The following is a 15862-nucleotide window of genomic DNA, read 5'->3' on the forward strand; positions in this document are numbered from 1 at the left end:
TGAAGTCATCTAGACATACAGCACAAACCATTTTACCCAATGACTTCTGCTAACATAAGGTTTCACTACAACTTTTGTTATATGCTTAACCTTGTACAACCTGCAAGTCATGCCTGGTTTATATTTTTTTAAAAAGAAAAAAAATCCTATAATATGTGGTTCTAAAAGCGAATATAAATCACCAAGCGTCTAATGGTAGAATCATACAGAACAGCCCTTTGTGCCTGGGTTGGCTCTGTTGAAAGAGCTATTTAGGTTGTCCTACTCCCCTGAAAGTTATAGAATCTGCTTCCATTGCTTTTTAAGGCCGTTCATTCCAGGTCACAACAACTTGCTGAGTTTAAAAAAAAAATTAATTCCATCCCCTAGGGTTCATTTGTGAATTATCTTAAATTGTCCTCTGGTTACAGAACCTCTTGCCAATAAAAACAGTTTTGCTCCATTTACAGTCAAAAACTTTAATAATTTTGAATACCATTGTAATATGAAGATTCATTAAAACACAAGGCAAGATTACAATTTATTAGTTTCAGCTGAAGAAAGACAATTTTGAACTCGTCCTTCCAGAAGATCAACCCTACAGTTTTCCCATTGCAGCATCCAACTGTTTCCTTAAGTCCAGTTTCTTGGCCTCAAGCACCTGAGGTAGCAACTCAGTCATTTTCTATATTTAAAAGAAACTCTCCTTACCAACCCTGAACCTATGTCACCTTGTTCTGTCCCTATCTTAAAAGTATTCTGTATTTACCACTTATATATCCCTATAAGAAAAGAACTTGCACCCTTCACGACCTAAGGACATTCCCAAAGTGGTTTACAGCCAATTAATTACTTTTTTAAAGTGTAGTCACTGTTGCAATGTAGGAAACAAGGCATTAATTTGCACACAGCAAACTCCCACAAACAGTACTGAGATCATGACCAGATGATCTGTTTTTGTGATGTTGATTGGGGGATAAATACTGGTCAGAACACTGGGGGGAACTTCCTGCTCTTCTTCAAAATAGTGGCATGGGATTTTTTTAATGCCCACCTTAGAGGGCAGTTTAACGTCACATCCGAAAGACAGCACCTCTGATTAAGTGCTGCACTTAATCAGTACTGCACTGGGATGTCAGCCTAGATTTTTGTGCTCGAATCTTTGGAGTGGGGATTTAAACTCAGAAGCAAGAGTTCTACCAAAGGAGCCATGGCTGACACTAACACCCTAAGGTTTTTTTCAACTTGGCCCACAGTAAATTCCATCCCACCTATGGAATACGTCGATTTTTACTAACATACTACATAGTGTACATCCTGTTAACTTTGTTTAGTGATCGCGTCCTCCCAATGACGGACATGTCTAGCAGGTGCCATCAATGGCACAGTTCAGAGGTTGTTTAAGAAGGTGCCACATTTGGTCTCTGGGGCAGTACCTCCTCAGGTTAGTTCATACTGAGAACAGGAATTCACTAAGGAATATCAACACGTGACCTACCAGAATAGAAAAATGGACTCAATTTCCCTTTTTACTTCTCTTTATAAATTTAAAGGACTGTGATCCTGTCAAATACTGGCTGACTCGCCATTGAAATCCATCCCAGATAATCTCCTGTTCATCATAAAGTTCAAAATAAATATACCTGTGCGTCTACATTAAGTGAAAGAGTGTGTTGTGAAAGTTATGAAGGAACGAGAATTAGTTAATGTCGGAATGTTTTAAGATGATTTAAATGGTCAATCTGTCCCAGCATCCTTTTGCTTAGGTTTTTAGTGTCATAGCAATCATGGAGTTAAGGGAAAATCTTAAACTTGTTTCTATGTATGAATGACAGACAGTTTGGAAATGCAGGAATATAGATTGAATGAAGACCCAGATCAATTAAAAGGCTCATACCCTTGACGAGATTAGTTGCTAAGACACCAAAAACCACAGAAAAGAGTGGCCTGTACACTTACTGTATTATAAAGAAAGTTCATAGAACAGAGGCAAAGACCAAAACGATAACCTAAGATAAACAATGAAAATCGTGGCCTCAGCTAAAACGTACAACTTATTTATTACGGAGGCACAAGTTAAGGTTGGATTATGGAAAAAGAATAGAATATGTTCTTGGGAGGGTCAGGAGCCCTGCAGAGGGCTGGAGCTGGTTGTTCCAGGACTTGGGAAGAGTATGTGTTGTTCTTTTCGGTTGGAGCCTGGGAACCAGGTTGTATTGTTTGCATAATAAAAACAAGAAATGCTGGAAATTCTCAGCAGGTCTGGCAGCATCTGTGGCGAGAGAAGCAGAGTTAACGTTTCAGGTCAGTGACCCTTCATCAGAACTGGCACAGGCTAGAAATGTTTATTTATTTATTTAGAGATACAGCACTGAAACAAGCCCTTCGGCCCACCGAGTCTGTGCCGACCAACAACCACCCATTTATACTAACCCTACAGTAATCCCATATTCCCTACCACCTGCCTACACCAGGGGCAATTTACAGTGGCCAATTTACCTACCAACCTGCAAGTCTTTGGCTGTGGGAGGAAACCAGAGCACCCGGCAAAAACCCACGCAGTCACAGGGAGAACTTGCAAACTCCGCACAGGCAGTACCCAGAATCGAACCTGGGTCCCTGGAGCTGTGAGGCTGTGGTGCTAACCACTGCGCCACTGTGCCACCCATAATAGGTTTTATATAATAGGTGTAATAGGTTTTAAGCAAATAAAGCAGGGGTGGGGCAAGAGATAACCAAAGAGAAGGTGTTGCTAGGATAAGGTCACAGAGAATAACTGACCAGAAGGTCATGAAGCAAAGGCAAATGGTATGTTAATGGTGTGCTGAAAGACAAAACTTAAATACAGAGAGGGTGTTAATTGACAGAAAAATAGAACAACCTGGCCGAAAGCACAAAAATGACAAAAATAAAGTGGGGTCGGCACATGGTAAAAAAAAAACTGATGAAACAAAATTTTTAAAAAAAGGAAAAATAGCTAAAAATAAAAAGGGGGCCTGTTATGCTCTGAAATTATTGAACTCAATGTGCAGTCCGGCAGGCTGTAGTGTGCCTAATCGGTAAATGAGATGCTGTTCCTTGAGCTTGTGTTGATGTTCACTGGAACACTGCAGCAATCCCAGGACAGAGATGTGGGCATAAGAACAGGGGGATGTTGAAATGGCCAGGGTCATGCTAACGGACTGAGCGGAAGTGTTCCACAAAGCGGTCATCCAATCTGCGTTTGTTCCCACCAATATAGAGGAGACCACATTGTGAGCACCAAATACAGTATACTAAATTGAAAGAAGTACAAGTAAATCGCTGCTTCACCTGAAAGGAGTGTTTGAGGCCTTGGATAGTGAGGACAGAGGAGGTGAATGGGCAGGTATTACACCTGCAATTGCATGGGAAGGTGCTGTGGGAAGGGGATGAGGGGTTGGGGGTAATGGAGGAGTGGACCAGGATGTCGAGGAGGGAATGATCCCTTCGGAATGCTGTATTATTTGCATGTCCATCTTCTCATTTCATATATGGAAGACTGTTATCAGTCAATGTAATAAAGCTTATGATAAAAACTAGTCATGCGTGAATCATAAGTGGAGTTACTGTCGCCAGACTAACAACCCTTTACAGCCGTAACCATGGAGGAAATCTAACGGTTAACATTCTGTCGGTAAGGGAGCATCTTGCAAATAGCGATCATAAATATGAATGAATTTGATGTTAAGTTTGAGAAGAGTCACAAAATAAGGTTTCAAATTTAAGTCAAGCAAACTTCAAAGGGATGAGAAATAAATTGACCACAGTAAACCAGGCTGAACTGTTAATAGGTTAACCTACTGACAAAGAGTGGGAAAACTTAAGCAAGTATTTGATACAATATTAAGTCAGTACATTCCCTAAAGGGCAAGTCGTATTTTTATGGCCACTCTGGATGTGTGACAACATTCATTCATCCTAATTGTTCTCACTGAAACATTCAAAACTGCCATCACTTCCTATGACTTTCAAGTAATTAACAGTATTTAAGAAAATAAATTTGAGACTCTATTACTCATCTCACATTAAGAAATATTGAGTGAAAATTCAGTTTTCTATGAATGATTCACAAATCACTGGAGAAATTCTCTTTGCAATTGAATGACGAGGGCTCACCTGCCTTGAAGGTATTCTAATTATGCTTTCAAATCAATATTCAGTTCTTAGCCTCCTAACAGCGGAGTGTTAAAGGGTCTGCAATGATAGCATTAATCACTCAATATATAAATGCAACAAGTCATGGATCAGAAAGGCTGAGTGATCAATGTGAGGAAACCTAATCTGCTTCATGCCAGGACATCAAAATGTAAGCACTGTTTTATTATTTATATATAGTACCATCGGTGTGAAATGAGAGTTGGTCTGAATTTATTCCATGTTTGTAAACAAATTTATTTCCAAGATCCCAATTTAACAGAAATCTGAAATTGCTTTTAATCAGATGTATTGTTCCTCATTTTGTGTCAGTATTTAAATATCAATATTTCAAACTAACCTAGTCTCCTACTAAGTATCAAACTTTCAAGTGTCAAATAAATGTTACATTATATCCAGGATCTGTACTTGGTTGCAGTATGCAAGATGTTAACTTAATGCTCTCGTTTAAGAAAGATTTTCATCACTAACAGTTTTTGAAATCCTTATCGGAAGCTGTGAATATTGCAACCTTCAGGCTGGGACTGAAAGAAAATTGATTAGTTATGGTTACTAATGAGATTTTCAAACAGTGCATAGTAAAAGATTTGACAAATTACTTGTCAAAGTTGCAGACTGGATGCCTTATATTAGATCTTGAAAATGACTTCGAGCTCGTATGGGAAGTTTAATTCATGAAATTCACTTAAAATTAATATTTATATAAGATTGTTTGGTAATTGGTCAAGGAAACTGTCACTGTTATAAGTTTTCATATTTGAGAATGTTGATTTGTAAATTTGTAAATTTGTAAGAACCACGTCATAAAATGACTTAAAAATCACAGTTTGACATTGATCATTGTTACTGGTTAAATAAGGATAGGAAATATGTGCAGGGTACAATAAAGGGCAAAACAAAACTATAAATGAGAGGTCTAACTCATACCAAGTCCTGTTCACCCATAACTCCTGTGCTTTCTGACCTCCATTAGCCTCTCGGTCTGGCAATGCCTTAATTTTAAAATCTCATTCTCATGTTCAAATCTCACCAGGGTCATCCCAGTAGCCTCCTCCAGCCGTACAACCCCCTGGGATTGCTGTGCTGCTCTAAAATTGGCCTCTTGCCCATCCCTAATTTTTTTTTTTGCTTCACCATTGGTGGCTCAGCTGTCTAGGCCCTAAGCTCTGAAATTCCCTCCCTAAACCTTTCTACCTCTCTCCTTTTCTTTCTTTTGGGCCTCCTTATCTCGAGAGACAATGGATACGCGCCTGGAGGTGGTCAGTGGTTTGTGAAGCAGCGCCTGGAGTGGCTATAAAGGCCAATTCTCCTTTTAGGTTGCTCCTTAAAACCGACTCTTTGACCAAGCATGTTGATCACCTGTCCTAATATCTCATGTGACTCAGTAGCAAATCTTGTTTGATAATAGCTTCTGTGAAGCACCTGGGAACAGTTTACTATATTAAATGTGCTGTATAAATGAAAGTTGCTGTCTGAGATACAGATAGGAGATAAAAGAAAATGTGTTAACTTTAATTGAAACCGAGAAGCAATTTGCAGTGTGAATGAGGATAAAGGCTGATTTACTCACAGTATCTCTTAGATTCCATTTATTTCATGCTCGGAGGGCCTGGTTAGCTCATTTTAACATTTCCTAAACCTTAAAAAAGCATATGGGATCCTTGGCTTTAAAGAGGCATGGAGTACAAAAGCAAAGAAGTTATGCTAAACCTTTTACTACAGACAGGCAGTAGGTAGTGTGGGTAACTTTCACTTCCTCACCTCCCAACAGATTGCAATAGGGTTTTCTTAAAAATGGTGTGTTAGTCCGTGAGTGTTTTAGGATCAAATAAACAAACGACAGGTTTTTTCGTAGCTTTAAAAAAAAGTGGTTAAATTTATTTAAACAGCAAAACCCGAATTGTTCGCAACCTTCACCCACTCATGCATTCACACACACATGCATACACAATAGATAGAAAAAAAGTAGGATGCAATTAAAGTCCAAAGTGATGTAAAAGTTCATGGTTCACAGAAACCTTTTGAAACTTCTCTGGAGCAAAGTCTTTTCAAAGGTGCAGGCCTGGATGTTTGTCGTCATGAATTTGCTGAGCTTTTGTAGATTTCTGGCGGTCAAAACTTCAGACTGGAGGCAGTGGTCACTTTTTTAAAGTTCTCTGCTGCAGCAAGTTGCAGTACAGTATCAGCAGCAGGGCTTCTTTCTTGTGTTGCTCCGATGTCTCAGCCTTTTGCTGGAACTGGCTTTCAGTGGTCTTTTCTTGATCTCCCTCTGTCCAGAGGGCTATCTTTTTAAGGTAAAAATCCATCACGAGTCTCAATCAGGTGATATAGGGCCTTCTCCCCTGGTGTGACCACACAATGGTCCAGGATACGGAAACCATTGCTACCTTGGTGTCTGGATGGGAATGTTCTGTTACTTCACACCCATTCATCTGGGTTTGGGCTGTGGAGTCAGTCTGTCTTATATAACTATTGTTAGTTCCATTCTTGTAGGTAGGAGTCATTAACATATAATAGGCTCTTTCCAATTTCAATGTGTTTTCTCCTGAGCTAATTCAGATGCAGATCATGAGTTTTATCTTTGCAGACAGGCTTGTTAATTGCCAGTACAGGAGAGGTCACCTGACCTCCACTCCATTTTGTCTGTGGTACAGATGTGCCCATTTTCTTATGGCTCAGTTTAACAGTTGACTTTTTATTGTCATAATTCATCCAGTTCATTATTTCATCACGGCTCCTTCTGAGCAAGACACTTTATAAATCGTTGGTTCGGTCTCAGCTGGTGCGTTGTGTCCAGTTCTGGGCAGTGATTGATCAGAATGAGGGGCTTTAGCAAGACTAGGATTATTCTCCTCAGAGCAGAGAAGGTTCAAAATTACGAGGAGTTTTCATTGACCAAATTAGGAGAAACTGTTTCCATCGGTGGGTGAGTCAGTAACCAGAGAACACAGATTTAAGATAATTGGCAAAAGAACTGGGTGGGGGGGGGGGGAGGGGGGGAGATGAGGAGGAATGTTTTACTTGCCAAGTTATGATCTGGAATGTATTGCCTGAAAGGGCAGTGAAAGCAAATTTAATTGCAACTTTCAGGAAGAAATTGGATACATGCTTGAAAAGGAAAAAAAAATGCAGGGCTATGGGGAAAGAGCAGGGGCAGTGGGACTAATTGAATAGCTCTTTCAAAGAGCTGGCATAGTAATGATGCGCCGAATGGCCTCCTTTCCATGCTGGTAGACTCTAATTTTGAATATCACACAAAGTGAAATGCTGAAGTACATGGGAACTATAAATGACAGAGTACAGATGTAAGGAAATAATTTGTAAACAGTATGGTGCTTTGGTTAGACCAAACCTTGGGAAAGATGATGCAAGACCTCAAAGCTGTCAGTGGAACAGCCACCAGGCTAATCCCAAAGCAACATTTGCCATTTTATGTGCCTTTCTACTTTTAAAAGCCCATATGTACCTGGAGCCCTAACCTCTCAAGAATCTTACCTGGACACATTGGGCAACCAATGCCAAGAGTGTGGGGGCAGGGCAGTGGGAGGCACAAGACCATACGATGAATCCTCCAGGAATACATCCAACCAGAGTTGGCAAGCCCAGCTTGTGCTTTGCCTGCACTTTAAAGTAATTCATTGTACACAGTGTGTGAAATCCTTGCACTGTTAGCACTTTCACCTAAGACAGTTGTGGTTTCAAGTCCCACTCCAAATACTTGAGTGCAAACTCTAGACGGACACTCCCAGTACAGTGCTTAGGGAGTACAGCACTGTCGAAGGTGCTGTCTTTTAAATGAGACTTTAAACTGAGGCCCTGTCTGCTCTCAGATGGATGTAAAAGATCCCGCGGCCACTATTCAAAGAGCAGGGGAGTTAGCACCAGCGTCTTCACTATTTATCTCTCAACCAATATCACTAAAAAACAGATTAGCTGGTTATCATTGCTGTTTGTAGGACCTTACTGTGCGGAAATTAGTTGCTGTGTTTCCTGCATTACAACAGTGACTACACTTCACAAGTAATTCATTGGCTATGATGCAGTCCAGAGCATGTGAATCGCTCTGTGGAAATGCAGCTTACTTTCTGCAGATTATTGCTAATTGTTATTCTTTCTTTTTGAGTTTTAGATGAAGGTGTTGGGTTTTATCTTGCTGCTCAGCTCTTTTACAAACAGCTTCCCAACTTATCCTTCTCGGTTAGACAAAGAAGACTTCAACAGAAATGAGAAGGAAATCCAAAGCTACGGACTCAGTTTTGCCTCAGGTTTCCATCTCGAGAACAAACCCCGGGAATTTCTGAATGACTTGAGGAGTGCAGCCAAAGTGCTGCAGGGGCTGGGCCGAGAGCGAGCCGGTTTCAGGTTCAGGTTCGGGAGAGGGGAGAGCCAGGCGAAGCCCAGTCTAGAGTGGGCCAAAGCGACGGAAGAGTCTCTGCTGAACACAGTGCCCTAGGGGGGGCGAGAGGAGGAGTGGCGAATGGTGGAGGTCATTGGTGAAAGAAATGAATGTTTAGAACCAAAGAAAAGTGACTCAGAGAATTGGCAATAAATTAAATAAAACCTACAAATGTCCATTAAGTGAAAGAAAAATGGATTTCGCCCCTATTTAAACAGGTTTGATCAAGTAATTACTTTAAGACTGCATTGCAGTCGTCATCATTTGTACTGGTTACACTGAATTATTTTGTTTACATTGAAAACCATGAACAGTATGTTTCTTTCCCCAAACGTAGTTCATTTCCTCTATTAATTTATGCACATTTCCTATTCTAACTTTTCTATGATTTTGCTAGACATCACATGCTTTGGTGAATGATCAAGTTTGCCCCATCTGTTCTCAGTATTCTCCACAATCTGGATTAATGTTCTCTTGCTGCACTCTTTTAATCCACTCTGTTGTGTAACTTTCCAGTTAAATGAGATGCATATCAGACACTTGCTAACTTGCTTATTGTCTAAAGAAATATTTTCAGTGGACTACTGTACATCTCAATAGGGACAGGAGGAGGCCATTCAGCCCTTCAAGCCTGTTCCGTCATTCAATTAGATTGCGGCTGATCTGTATCCTCAGCAGCTGCAGGGTTTGAGTAGATTATCATTCTAGCCAGTTGTAAACAGAACCCCACTGAGTATCCTGCACAGGGTATACTAAAATATCACTAAGCTTCTGTGGCATTACTTACAGGTAGTCTGCGATCTGTGACTTAAACTACTAAACTGGTCTGTCCCTTTAAGAAAACTCTTTAAATAACTACATCTTATTGACCATGAGCAACACCACGAGACAGCCACTAGTTCATTTATATATATTTCGCATCCAGTACGTGTCAGGATGTCACTCACAACATTCTTTCTTTCTTTTTCTTTTGGGCCTCCTTATCTCGAGAGACAATGGATACGCGCCTGGAGGTGGTCAGTGGTTTGTGAAGCAGCGCCTGGAGTGGCTATAAAGGCCAATTCTGGAGTGACAGGCTCTTCCACAGGTGCTGCAGAGAAATTTGTTTGTCGGGGCTGTTGCACAGTTGGCTCTCCCCTTGCGCCTCTGTCTTTTTTCCTGCCAACTACTAAGTCTCTTCGACTCGCCACAATTTAGCCCTGTCTTTATTGCTGCCCGCCAGCTCTGTGACTTAAACTACTAAACTGGCCTGTCCCTTTAAGAAAACTCTTTAAATAACTACATCTTATTGACCATGAGCAACACCACGAGACAGCCACTAGTTCATTTATATATATTACGCATCCAGTACGTGTCAGGATGTCACTCACAACATCGTTAATAATGCAAAGGAATCTTAAAATCTGACCAGCATATTCTAATCCGCAATGTTCCTTGATTAGACAATTAAACTCAAACTGCGGGGCCGTGCAGCAAACCGGAAGTCATCCCCTTTAAATTACTGAGTGTTTGGTGCTGCACAAAAAATAAAGGGCCCGCACACTCAGAAAAAAAATTACAGGGAACGTTGCCGATGGCACAAGACTGAAGCCAAAGACATTCCATGGGCAGTACAATTTAACCCAGCTGGTATTTCTCACACTACCTTGCAGTCCCTTAATAGGAAAACCTAGTTTTTCAAAGCTGATTAAACGGTCACTCAGTAAAACTCAGGGACACAAAGAAAGCAGCAAGTTTCATTGCAGTCAACAGCTTCATTTGGAATTGTTCAATTCTTGACAACAATCCAGATCCGGCAATGCAAAGAATCTGATAAATGATAAGACAAACATTGCATAGCTGACTAGATAAACACTAAGACTGGGTTCTTGAAGATGGTTTCCTGTAACTGGGACAAAACTGAAGTAATTCTATCTAGTTTTATCTAGTTCCTCTAACTCAGTCACTGATCACAATCTTACAGCATACAGGAGCCCATTGTATCTGTGCTGGCTATCTTGAAAGATTAGTCTCACTCCCCTGCTCTTTCTCCATAACCCTGCAAAATGTTTGTTTTCAATAGTTATCCAATTCCCCTTTTGAAAGTTACAGTTGAATCTGTTTCCACTGGCAGTGCATTCCAAATCATTAAAAATGCATTAAAAATCTCTTCTCCCCTATAGCTCTTGTACCAATTATCTTAAAACCATGTCCCCTGGTTACTGATTCCCCCTTCCAGTGGAAACAATTTCACCCTATTTACTCTATCGGAACCCTGAGTTAATTTTGAACGCCTCTATTAAATTTCTCCTTAACCTTCTCTGATCTAAGAACAAGCCCAGCTTCTCCAGTCTCTCCACATAACTGAAGTCTCCAATTCCTGGTATGATTCTGGTAAATCTCCTCTGCATCCTCTCCAAGACGTCGACACCCTAAGTCATCATAAGTAGCTTAAAAATATATCTAGCGACAGCTGAATCTTGCCCCAGGTTTAACAACAAGAATGTAGCAACTTTCATCAATTGTCTATAAAACTGGAAAGAGGAGTCAAGTTACTTTCCAACAATTAGTGAGATTTCTTCATTTATGTTTGACAGCAAGTTATTTTCAAATGTGATTGAACTTGCCTGAGGAAGGATATACTTCCCATAGAGGGAATGCAGTGGAGGTTCACCAGATTGATTCCAGGGATGGTGGGATTGTCCTATGAGGAGAGATTGAGGAGACTGGGCCTGTATTCTCTGGAGTTTAGAAGAATGAGAGGCGATCTCATAAAAAATTACAAAATTCTAAAAGGGACAGACAGGGTAGATACAGAAAGGATGTTCTCCCTGGCTGTGGGGTCTAGAACCAGGGGACACAATTTCAGAATAAAGGGCAAGCCATTTAGGACTGAGATGAGGGGGCACTTCTTCACTCAGAGGGTGGTGAATCTTTGGAATTCTCTGCCCCAGAGGGTGGTGGAAGCTCAGCCACTGAGGAAGTTCAAGACAGAGATCGATAGATTTCTAGTTGCTCATGACACCAAAGGATATGGGGATAGTGCAGGAATATGGCTTTGAGGTGGACGATCAGCCATGATCTAGAACGGTGGAGCAGGCTCGAAGGGATGAATGGCCTACTCCTGCTCCTATGTTCCTAGGGAATCTAAATCCAAGAAGTGTCAGTAACTGATTTTTGGAGATATTTAAAGCACTGGATTTTTTCTCAGCCTAACAGTCAATGTGAAAGGTACCCATCAGTAGAGATACAACTCAGACTAGCACTGCTCTTACAACGATGAGAATTACAATAAAACACTGTCTCTGGTTACAAAAAAATAGCTTATTAGATAATGATCTTTTACCTTTTTCCTTTTAAGGAGCTAGATCGGATTTCTAATGTAAATACCTATTCATACCGAGTTGAATACATTCATTCAATAGTCCACACCTAACCAATTTCTGAACCTGCACCTCTGAACATATCAGAGATTGGAACGAGATCCCACGGAGGCATAGGATAATTCCAGCATCTTTAAAAAAAAAAACAAAAAGGGTGTGATTGTTATTCTGGGCCCTTTACTGAAAGCTTACCTTGCTCTGGAGCTAAGAGTTGGCAGGAGTCAGCTTTCCTTTTCCAGATGGGAATATTCCCCAGATCAACAGCTTATTTATTTATAAAACTTTATTCAATTTTAAATTTGTGTAAATAAGCACCGTACACCAGTTCAAATTGCAAACCTAATACTTCCTCCACCAAATCTCAACATGTAGAGAAACCCATTGAACAATGAACATCTAATTGGCAAATTAATTTCAACATAGATAATGTGAGGTATTACATTTTGATAAGAAAAATAAGGTCACATATTACTTAGAAAATAAGAATTTAAATGGGATAAAGCAATCTGGGAGTACAAATACACAAATCACTAAGTTGTGACACAGGTTAACAAGGCTATAAAAAAAGCAAATCAAATATTAGGGTTTATTTGTAGAGGGATAGAATTGAAAAGTAAAGAAGTTGGGTTAAACTTGTATTGAATCTTGATCATAAGAGGGAGAAGGGAATAGAGAGTTATGCTGATGAGTTAGGAGGGGTGGTGGAAGGAGGCTTGAATGGAATATAATGCTGGCATGGACTGGTTGGGCCGAATGGCCTGTTTCTGTGCTGTATATTCTATGTAAAGACTGCAGTGTGTTGTGAAGAGGCAGCTTCTCCCTCACAGGCCAGTAAGTGACAAGGCGACTGTTACTTCCATTGACTGAATGCAGCATAATTCTAAAGGAAAGCCATTTATGTAGCATCGTACTGTCTTTCTCAGAGGTGTTGCAGGTATTTTTTTTAATAGACATCTCACACCGCAATAAGATTAATCAATATCGGTTGAAAGAGGAATTGCTGCTCTGGATGGAAGGAGGTCTTCTTGCTCCCTGTTTGAATTGTGCCACAGGAACTTGGGGAGCAGGCAGATGCAACACCTTACCTGGAGAAATGGCACATCTGACAACCGGGCACTCCCTCAGTACTGCAAGGGCATCAGCTTAGATCAGAATCATAGAAACAGGACCATTCAGCATCTGGAACCTGCTCTGCCATTCTATTAGATCATGGCTGAACTACACCTCCACTCCAGTTACCTGCCTTTGCTTCATATCCGTCATTACCCTGAACCAACAAAAATCAAGCAATCTTAGTCTTGAAAGCTCCAAAGGACACCCATAAACTTTTGGAGGAAAGAATTCTAGATTTCCACTATCCTTTGTGTGAAAAAGTGCTTCCCGATTTCACTCCTGAACAGCCGAGATCTAATTTTATTATTGCGCATAGAATTATAGAAAAGTTACAGCACAGAAGGAGGCCATTCAGCCCATCGTGTCTGCACCAGCTAAAAAAAAACTAGCCGCCCAATCTAATCCCACCTTCCAGCACCTGGTCCATAGCCTTGCAGGTTACAGCACTTCAGGTGCATGTCCAGGTACCTTTTAATTGAGTTGAAGGTTTCTGCCTCTACCACCAATCCAGGCAGTGAATTCCAGACTCCCACTACTCTTTGGGTGATGTCCCTTCTAATCCTTCTACCAATCACCCTAAATCTGTGCCCCCTGGTAATTGACCTCTCTGCCAGGGGAAACTGATCCTTCCGGTCTACTCTATCTAGGCCCCTCATAATTTTGTACACCTCAATTAAGTCACCCCTCAGCCTCCTCTGTTCTAAGGAAAACAACCCTAGCCAATCCAATCTTTCTTCATTGCTGCAACTTTCAAGCCCTGACAACATTCTCGTAAACCTCCCCTGTATTCTCTCCAGAGCAATTATGTCCTTCCTGTAATGTGGTGACCAGAACTGTACACAATACCCCAGCTGTGTCCTAACCAGCATTTTATATAATCCTAGCATTACATCCCTGCTTTTGTATTCTATACCTTGGCCAATAAAGGAAAGCATTCCATACATTGGCCTTCATTGCAAGAGGACTTGAGTACAGGAGCAAGGATGGCTTACCGCAGTTATATAGGGCCTTTGTGAGACCACATCTGGAGTATCATGTGCAGTTTTGGTCTCCTTATCTGAGGAAGGATGATCTTGTCATGGAGGGAGTGCAAAGAAGATTTACAAGGCTGATGCCTGGGATGGCAGGACTGGCGTATGATGAGAGATTGGGTTGAGTCGGCCTATATTCACTAGAGTTTAGAAGAATGAGAGCGGATCTCATAGAAACCTATAAAATTCTAACAGGACTAGACAGGCTAGATGCAGGGAGGATGTTCCCGATGGCTGGGAAGTCCAGAACCAGAGGTCACAGTCTCAGGATACAGGGCACGTCATTTAGAACCGAGACGAGGGGAAATTTCTTTACTCAATAGAGGGTGGCGAACCTGTGGAATTCTCTACCACAGAAGGTAGAGGAGGCCAAGTCATTAAATATATTCGAGGAAATAGATATATTTCTTAATACCAAAGTAATCAAGGGAAACGGGGAAAAAGCGGGAACAGGGTACTGAATTAGACGATCAGCCATGATCTTTTTTGAATGGCGGAGCAGGGCCGAATGGCCGACTCCTGCTCCTATTTTCTATGCCTTCTTCACCAATTTATCTACCTGTCCTGCCATCTTCAGGGACCTGTGGACATGTACTCCAAGGTCTCTCACTTCTTCTACCCCTCCCAATATCCTTCCCTTTATTGTGTATTCCCTTGGTTGGTTTGTTTGCCCTCCCCAAATGCATTACCTCACACTTTTTCGGACTGAATTCCATTTGCCACTTTTCCGCCCACTCTATCAAACCATTGATATCATTCTGGAGTCTACGGCTATCCTCTTCACTATCAACTACACGGCCAACTTTTGTGTCATCTGCAAATTTCGCAATCATGCCTCCCACATTTAAGTCCAAATCATGACTGTATACACAAAACAGCAAGGGACCCAACACTGAGCCCTGTGGAACGCCACTGGAGCAAAAACATCTGACCAATACCCTTTGTTTCCTGTCACTGAGCCAATTTTGGACCGAACCTGCCACATTCCCTTGTATCCCCTTGTTCATGATTCCCCCACCAGACGAAAGTTTCTCTGTGCCAATCCTATCAAATCCCTTAAATACTTTAAACATCTTGCTTAGATCAACCCCTAAGGCTAAGTTTATGCAACCTGTCCTCGTAATTTAACGCTCTAAGCCCCAGTTCCCAGTCATCCGGCCTTGCAATCCAGCCCTACAAGCTCCAGCAGTTCAGTCCTCATTTACTGATGGAGTGCTGTGGACCTGGAGCTTTGGAAAGTGCTGTTATCAGTCTTAACTCAGAACACCAGTGTTCAGCAACTTGAGATAACTGCAAATGAATGGGAACAGAAAGAAGGAAGGACTTATATTTCTGCAGCATCAAATCACAACCTCAGGATGTCCCAAAAATGCTTTACAGCCAATGAGGTACTTTTTGAAGGGCAGTGACTTTAATATAGGAAAACGCAGCAGACAGTTTGCACAGTGCAAGCTCCCAACAGTAAAGAGATAAAAGAGCAGATAATCTGTTTTTAGTGAAGTTGGTCGATGAATAAATATTAGCCAGGACATCCTACTCTTCTTTAAAATAGTGGCTATGGCAACTTTTACCCCCATCCGAGGTGGCAGGCAAGGCCTCGGTTTAACGTCTCACCCGAAAGACGGCACTTATGACAGCGCAGCACCCCCTCAGTACTGGCAACTGGAGGGTTAGCTGTGATTACGTGCTCAAGACCATGAAGTGGAACTTAACCCCACAGCCTTCTGACTCATAGTGGAGTGTGCTACCCACTCAGCCATGGCTGACACCCAACAGGGATTTAAACTCTGTATGTGGCCCCCAAG

This window comes from Heterodontus francisci, chromosome 32, assembly GCF_036365525.1.
Source record: "Heterodontus francisci isolate sHetFra1 chromosome 32, sHetFra1.hap1, whole genome shotgun sequence".
Classification (NCBI taxonomy): Eukaryota; Metazoa; Chordata; class Chondrichthyes; order Heterodontiformes; family Heterodontidae; genus Heterodontus; species Heterodontus francisci.